The sequence below is a fragment of the Euphorbia lathyris genome, chromosome 1, assembly GCF_963576675.1.
Source record: "Euphorbia lathyris chromosome 1, ddEupLath1.1, whole genome shotgun sequence".
Taxonomy (NCBI): Eukaryota; Viridiplantae; Streptophyta; class Magnoliopsida; order Malpighiales; family Euphorbiaceae; genus Euphorbia; species Euphorbia lathyris.
The window spans coordinates 142,578,050-142,587,232 of record NC_088910.1 but is presented as its reverse complement, the minus strand read 5'-3'; positions in this window follow the sequence as shown (position 1 = coordinate 142,587,232).

Genomic DNA, 9,183 nt, shown 5'->3' with positions numbered 1-9,183 from the left:
TCTACTGCATCAGAAATGGAGTGTTTTTTTTCTTGATTTTTTTTCTTAATCGTTCAGATTCGTAAGCATTAGGTCTGTGTTCTTTTTCTTGTTCTCCATACATCTTCTTCTAAATTGGATTTCTTCTTTTGAAATTTGAGTGAATTGCTTTTGACTGATAAATAGTAAAGGGTAATTTAGTCATTTCCGAATTCATAAACAGTAAAAAATTTAACAAACAGACGGAAGGACTAAACAGTTCACCGAGAAAAATGTTAGGGACCTTACTATGTGTTTTTGAAAACACAGGGACTAAACAGTATGTTTTATCAAAATATAGGGACTAATAAATTAATTACCCTTTTACATAATATTAGGGGGTAAATTACATTCGTAGTCCATGAACTAAGGGATAAAGTGAAAAAATACTTCTAACATTTACGGTCATAAACAATTTTACCCATAACTATTAGATGCAATTTTACGTATAATGTTCCCTAATGTTGACAAGTTGAGTCAACTTTGAGATATCATTATAAAACACAAATACTTTTTGTGATTTAGTAATAGAATTGGATATTAATAGTTTTAAATCTGGCGAAATATTTGAATTTTTTTTTGTCCAATTCGTACAAAATACATTATATATTTTTTAAATTTTTTTCACATCCAGTGATATGTTTGTGATTTGTAACTGATTAGTGATAAAATGACGCACATGTGAAGTGTATATGACAAAATTCATGACCGATAAGACAGTTTGATAAATTATTTATAAAGTTTGACCCAATTTGTCAGCGTTAGATGTCAAATGGTTCTCCAGTGCCAATGTTAGGGGTAAATTTGTATTATTTTAGATGTTAGGGGTAAAATTGCTCCGGACTGTGAACGTTAGATGTATTTTTACACTTTATCTTTTTAATAAAATAAAAATTTCTTTAATTTGTACGTTAATATTGGTATAATGTAAAAGTTTTTTTTTTTGATAGAGGTATAATGTAAAAGTTGATCACTTGTTTAGAGACCATAATGTTATTATCATCATAGTTCATTGGCATTAATATAATTTACCAATAAAATTTTATGACAATGAAAACACAGGAATAAAAAAAAACACAGGAATAATCATGTATGTAAATTAGGGTCGATCCTGAAAATTTATGCGTCCTAGATGAAATAATAGATAAAAACCTCTTTAAAAAAAAAAAGGGCGGCCCGGTCGCATTACGCGTCCCCGCTGAGCGAGGGTCCGGGGAGGGGTCCCACCATAAAAACCTCTTTATTAAAAAAAATTATACATAAAAAAATTGAAAATAAATAATAAATAAAAATATATTTCATTAATAATTATACGATACATTATTATTACGTTTATTAATATTTTTATCTACTCAAAATCAAAAAAATGTTTCACAATTTTTTAGATTAACCCTCAAATTATATTCAAACAAGTAATTTTTTTAAAATAAGGTAAACTTTATTAACTAAGATCATAAGCGAGAATGTCAAAAATAATCGGTGGTGGACAGGTCCACTCACCACGAACAGATCTAGATGTAACAGCCTTAGCTAAGCTATGAGCTGCTAAATTCGCTGAACGTTTTACATAGGAGACTGAACATGAGTTCAAGGCTCTTAACAAATCACAACAATTATTCACTACATCCGATAAATAAGATATTTGACGTTTTTGCTGATGTATGGAACTAATAACCACGAGAAAATCTGATTGGACCTCCACATGGCTGAGGTTAAAATCCTTAATCCAGGACAGAGCCTCTCTTACCGCCATTGCCTCTGCCAACGGGGGATCCGTGACATCCGTAAGGTGCCCCATTTTAGCAGCAAAACATCTACCCTGATGATCCCTCAGCAGACACCCATAGGAGCTGAGTTTATTCTGGTCATCCACACCTGCCTCAATATTGCACACATAGCTTCCTTCTGAAGGTTTCTTCCATTTTGCGATTACGACCGACTGTGGTTGGGGGTGTTTTAGATTGACGATTTGAGCTTCTCTCGAGTCGCGCAATTCCGATAAGGCCATACGGTGGATTTCCTCTGGTGTCTGTTCCCTGTTATTCCAAACCTTATCATTCCGCGCTTTCCAAATACTCCAGCAAAGCATCGCTACTTCATTTCCTGTCCCTGACGCCCCTCCAATGCAATTTGAAAGCCAGAAGATGAGATCTGTGACCGTCGAAACCCTATTGTCCTGAAAGAAGATTTGCCACATTCGGTAGGCTCGCGGACAGCTGATAAACACATGAAGATCGTCTTCCCCATAAGCGTTGCATATTGGACAACAGTTTGGGAGGGAGCTTCGCTGGGATGCCAGGTTACTCATAGTCGGTAAGCAGCTTGTGCAGATCCTCCATAAACAGTTTTTAACTTTTGGGGCCACCTGTAAGTTCCAGATTAAGTTCCAGTTAATCATAGAGAGATGTGTCGTGTTAGAAGGGCGGGATCCAAGTTCTTTGAGATAACCACTCTTTACTGAGTAATTACCGGACTTTTCGTCAAGCCAGAACCAGTCATCCTCACGCTGCCTCCTTCGCGCCGGAATTGAACAGATCAATTGGACATCCCTTCTATTAAAGATTCTACTGATGAGATCAAGGTTCCAAGCACCATGTTCATTTAGCAGATCCTTCACCACACCAGTAGGCAGTGTGGTAATATTCAAACAAGTAATTGGACCTCTTTTAAATCTAAAATATTAATTTTTGGGCTCTTTTTATCTAAAATATAAATTATTTGGACCCTTTAAAAATGATATTAAGATATATATAATTTTTTGGACTTTTTACATGAATATCATAATTGACTATAAAATTAAAACTAAATCATATCATCAAAGTTAATTCTCAATATGTCATTTTTTTTCTATATATACCAAATAAAATGTGAGTTTACACCTAATTTAAAAAGTTTAAACCCCAATTCATAAATCCCAAACTCTCGACATTATAATCTAAGCCCTAATTTATAAACTTTAATCTTTAAAAATAATGATTTTATTAGTTTTATATAATTCAAAATTATGACTTGATATAATTGTAAATAGTTTTTCAAAACTGAATTTCTATGTAAATTTCTCTAATTTTTGTAAGGTACAATAAAAAAACCTTGTGGTTTTCGCCATTTGCAAACATGTCCTCGATATTTAAAATTATATGAACAATGGTCAGTGGTAAACATCGTTACTAAATAAAGGATTTTTTCATATTTTTTTTGTAATCTTTTCTGAAAACAACTTAAAAAATTCGAAACAAATCCCTTATTTAATAATAACGTTTACCAAATACCTTCATTTGTACATTTTTAAACCTCGGAAATCTGTTTATAAATTATTTATAATTTTTATAAAATTTAATTCAGAAATTAAGTTATTTGAGTCTTTAAGAATTTAATTTTTTTTTATGAAAGAGAGATAATATTAAAAAAAATAGCATCGAGCACGTTGAAACTTTGTGATTTTGGTATGTTAGCTAACATTTTTATATTTTTATTTTATTTTTAGATATAAATTATTTATATTTTCATAAAATTTAATTCAGAAATTAAGTTATTTGAGTCTTAAAAATAGAATTTGATTTTATTTAATGAAAAAGAGATGCAATAAATTGTAAAAGAAAGAGATGTAATAAAAATAAATTCAAGAGCCCATTTGAAAAAATAAAGTTCAAATAAATAAAGGTTTTTTAACAAAATGAGTTTGGTGGGGATTGAACACTCCCTTCATTTTAAAATAATGCTCCAAAACCAACTCAGCTACCTTTAACTCTTGCAATAATACTACATCATCAGTTAATATAAACTAATATTTGGGGGGGGCTAGACGAAAAAAAATCAATGATACTCAAGGGCGGAGCCGGTGGCCGGGGGGCTTCAGCCCCCCCGAGCCCCGGGCTGGCTCCGCCCCTGATTCACATAGTTTTTAATAGAATTTTGAAATTAGGGATATAGGATTTGGGATTCTTACCAGTGGAGAATACATGATTGTTTGGTTGGAGGAGCCGATTATGTGGTGTGTAATTTTTTTTTTTTTTTTTTTGTTAAATTGAACTTGTTTAAATTTTTTTCGTATATATGCATGTTATAATCTAAGTGGTCAAGAACCAATTTTTAAATGCCAATATAAAACTTCTCATTGTGTTTAAGATTCTGAATATGTAAATTTTTTTTTGTGTCTAATAGAAAAAAAATCAGATTTAGGAGGACCTAATGGGCCAAAAAAATTTAGAAATTTAGATTTAAGAAATGGTCAAATACATAAATATCATAATTAAGTATAAAATTACAACTAAGTCATATCATCAAACTTAATTCTTAATATGTCATTATTCTCTATATATTATGATTTTACACTATAATTTAAAAAATCTACACTCCAATTCATAAATCATAAACCCTAGAAAATATAATCTAAACTTCTTTTTTTTTTGGTAGAAAAGGAAAAGAAAAACGAACAACAACAAACTACCCAGAAATTAGCCTAGGGAAGCTAACCCAATCCTATCTTCTAAGAGAAGATGAGAGATGAAACTAGGGGAAACAGGAAGGGTAGTAACGCCTAACGTCCCTTCATGGCCCGCCGCCGCCAAGCGATCAGCAACACGATTCTGCTCTCTAAAAATGTGTCTGAACTCTACGAACTCAAAGGAGGAGCAAAGCCTTATAATAGCTTTGATGAGGTTGCGACTGTTAAAACCCATAGAATGATTCTCAGAAATCATTTTGATTGCTTCCAAATTATCAGACTCCACAGAGAGCCTCTTAACACCCAGCCTTTTAGCAAGATTGATTCCAGTAAGAATAGCCCAGAGCTCCGCAGAAAAGGAAGAACCCAACCCTAAATTCTGGGAGAACCCAGAAAGCCAGACGCCCCCTACATCTCTAAGCACACCTCCAGCCGCAATCTTACCGTTACTGAGGCAGGAACCATCAGTATTCAGCTTCATAACCCCCATATAATCTAAACTTCTAATTTATAATTCAAATCCTTAAAATATATTAAAAGTATTGATTTTACTAGTTTGACATAATTCAAAATTATGACTTGACATAGTTATAAATAATTTTTAAAATATGAATTTCTGTGTAATTTCCCATGAAAAAAGGCGCCGTATATAAGAGAGAGAGTCTTGGCTGGGTCAAAAATAAGTAAGAAGGCCCAGCCCATAGGACTGAAACTTTTTCTTCAAAATTTATCAATTAAGTTATTCGGGTTGTTGTGTTTACGCATCACATATCTAAATTTGTCCAAAAAGTTTGATTGATGTTTTAAATTTTTAAAGTGTTTTGATAGTCCCTGAACTTACATAAAATATTCAATTAACCCTTTGAACTTGTGTAAAATGTAATCAATTAATCACTCGATTGAAAAAACTAAGTTAAATACGGAAGATGTATTCCACGCATCTTACAATGTTACTTAATTCAAGAATATATTAAAAAGGAAGTTATTACTTTCTTAATTATAAAACGTGTATTCTTTAATATTACAACCACATTACCGCGATTTTTTTGTTTTACTTTTTTTTAAGACGCGTGCAATACATCTTCCGCATTTAACTTATTTTTTTTTGCAACCGAGTTAACAATTGATTGCATTTTACACAAATTCAGGAAGCTAAATGAACATTTTATACAAGTTGAGGGGACTATCGAGACACTTTAAAAGTTCAAAGGCCAATCAAGCTTTTTGGACAAGTTTCAGGAGGCAAATGATGTATTAAGCCTATATATATATTAATAATGACATTTAAAAGTACAGTAGAATAAGATAATACTTCTAAATATTTTATGTCGTTTTTTTATTAGTAGGTTAATCATGACCATAAATTCCACTTATATATCATATTTGATTTGTGTAATTTATTTACAAATCATATAAAAAAAGGATAAGGTTTAAAAATGCCCCCAATGTTTACAATTATGAGCAATTTTACCATTAACGTTTAAAATGGTACAATTTTACCCTTAACATTAATAGTCAATAGCAAATTTACCTCTAATGTTATCAAATTGGATCAATTTGAGATATAATTCATCAAACTGTATTCCCGGTCATGAATCTTGTCATCTGCACTTTACATGTGAGTCATTTTATCACTCGTTAGTAACAGACCATAAAGATATGATTAGACGTGAAAAGAATTAAGAATAAAATTAAAAAATATATTGTCAATTGTATGAGTTGGAAAAAAAATTTAAAATATTTTACCGAATTTATAAATATTAATCTTCAATTCTATTATTAAATCATAAAAAATAAGAAATCTTATTGTTTTAAAAGAACTGATATGCAATTAGGAATGCAAACGGGGTGGGGAATGCATTTCTCATCCCTGTCTCCGACTAGTCGGGGAATCACCGTCCCAATCCCCTCGAGTTAGACGGGAACAAATTTGTCCCCCATCTCCATCCCCGCAGGGATCCCCATCACCGTTTAAAAATATTTTTCCCCTATTCCACATCCCCATCTCCGTGGGGAATCACCATTTTTATTTTTTTTAAATCCGTATATATTTCTTTTCTCTTCTCATTTCTAATTCTACGTTTTGTTCGAAAGAATGACAGAGATATTATGCCTTTAGTTTAGGTTAGGAAAAATATTCATTTATCCTTGGCTAATATTTTATTTATCCCATTTAATTTTTTATTTGAAAATAAGTCTATTTTATTTAAGTTAAACGTTATAGATTATAATATTTAGGGTAATTAATTTAATAGTCCCTATATTTTGACAAAACACACTGTTTAGTCCCTGTATTTTCAAAAATACACGGTAAAGTCCCTAACGTTTTTCTTGATGAACTGTTTAGTCCCTAACGTTTTTCTCGGTGAACTGTTTAGTCCCTGCGGTTAGACTCTCATGAAGATTCTGTTAGTCAATTTGGATTTGCGTTTTTCTTTTCCTTTCTTTTCCTTTTCTTTAAACTCTAATGCATCTGAAATTAACTTTGAATGTTCTTCTTCTTGATTTTCTTCTTAATCGTTCAAATTCGTAAGCATTGGGTCTGTTCTTTTTCTTGTTCTTCATACAAATAGCTTCTTCTTCTTCTAAATTGGATTTCCTCTTCTGAAGTTTGAAGGTAAATAGTAAAGAGTAATTTAGTCATTTCCGAAGTCATAAACGGCAAAAAATCTAACAAACAGACGGAAGGACTAAACAGTTCAATGAGAAAAAGGTTAGAGACCTTACCATGTGTTTTTGAAAATACAGGGACTAAACAGTGTGTTTTGTCAAAATATAGGGACTAATAAATTAATTACCCTAATATTTAAAGCATAATTTTAATTATAATGGGAAATAATCGGGATCTGTCAGGGATTCCCAAACAGGGATTAACGGGGCAGGGTCGGGGGATCCCCACGGGGCGGGGATACCGTTCCCCATCCCCGTTACGGGGGATAAAATTATCCTCATCCTCGTCCCATGGGGATTCTTATCGGTGATTCTTATCGGTGATTCCCTGTCCCTGTCGGGCGGGTCACCGATGGGGATGGGGAATCCCCGCCCTACTTACATCCCTATATGAAATAAGAAACAAAATATATGTGTTTTATAATAATGTCTGAAATTGACCCAACTTGCCAACGTTAAGGTTAAAATTGCTCTTGGCCGCCAATATTAGGGGTAAAATTATATCATTTTAAACGTTAGAGGTAAAATTTCTTATAGCTGTAGATGTTAAGAGTATTTTTATATCTTATTTCTATATAAAAAATATAGAAAGTTCAGATCGTGTTTGTAATTAATAATTATAATTTTATTACCCCTACCGTTAATGGCAATGTAGAGATTCCACGAACAATATCAAAAGAAGTACGATTCAATTTCAGTGATCTAAGATTCAATTGATTGTGAAATTGAACTGAAAACACAAGGAATTAAAGCCTGAGTACTTTAATTCCAATTTGGGATTCTAATGAAATTAAGTGAAATGCGTAGTTGTTAAGTTCCCTTGCTTAATAAAATTGGTAGCCCCTAATTAAACTTCAATTGGTATATTTATAGATTAATTAGGGGGAGAATGTGTCAGATTTTTGGTAAAAAAATCACCCCAAATCCGTAATTAATGTCATAAATCTCAGTTAGTTTGGATTGAATTTTGGCTCGAATGCGCGGACCCATGATAGATTAAGACCACGTATATACAGACTGAATTTGTCCCATGGGGACATTTACGAGACTGCATATACGCAGTCTCGTGCACCATCAGGACCGCGTATATGTGGTCTTGATATGACCACGTACATACGGTCCTATATATACGATTATGATGGCATATACACGGTCCTAATTCATACCACGTGGCACGACCATGGGACCGCATATATGCACTCTCGTAGAGAATCAAAAGTTCTTATATGGACTCCCGAGGAAAAAAAAAATGGAATTTCACACCGCAGAACGTTTGAGCAAGGTTAGTTTTGTTGGATCCATGATGGGACACTTTATGACTCTACGATAGAAAATATTTTTAAGGCTGATTAATTCATCATATATGTCAAATCTTGATTCTGACCCGAACTTTCCTACATCACAACTTGCTCGTTACAGACCCAAATCTAGCGTAGTTCGATGTGTTGGAATATTGGTCCTGAGTTCTACTCATCTCATAGATTTTTGGGACCTAAATGGCCTTCGACTAAAGGGTGGAAGTTCGATTTCGACTATAATTGACTAACTCTTAAAAAGTTTAGGAATTTTCTTCCCCCAAAAATTATCGCGGTACCAACGTATGAATTTCATCATTGGAACCTCGAATATAGTGTCTATAAGTGGCTAACTCCTCAGTTTTTGGAACAAAATCCGTTGCTAGAATATAATCTGTTGGAGCCAAATATGGATCATCAACAACTGACCTTTCATCTGGTGTGGTCAAATTGACTACTTCGGTATGGGCATCCTTAGGAAATTGGACCCCATACAAACTCCCCCTTCAATGAATCTCTCTAGGAATTGAAGTTTCACCCTCTCGAGATGAAGGTATCACTTGCATTTCCACCTCCGCCTGATCAATAACAAAGGCATCAACTGCCACGTTCTTCTTGACCACATGAGGAATTACTCTAGGAGCAGCTCGCTCCACTCTAGCATCATCTTATTGGTTGGCTTCTTCTAAAGCACGAAGGCGAGCTAACATGAAGGAACGAACATGCATATTAACAGATGTACCTTCACTTAAAAGT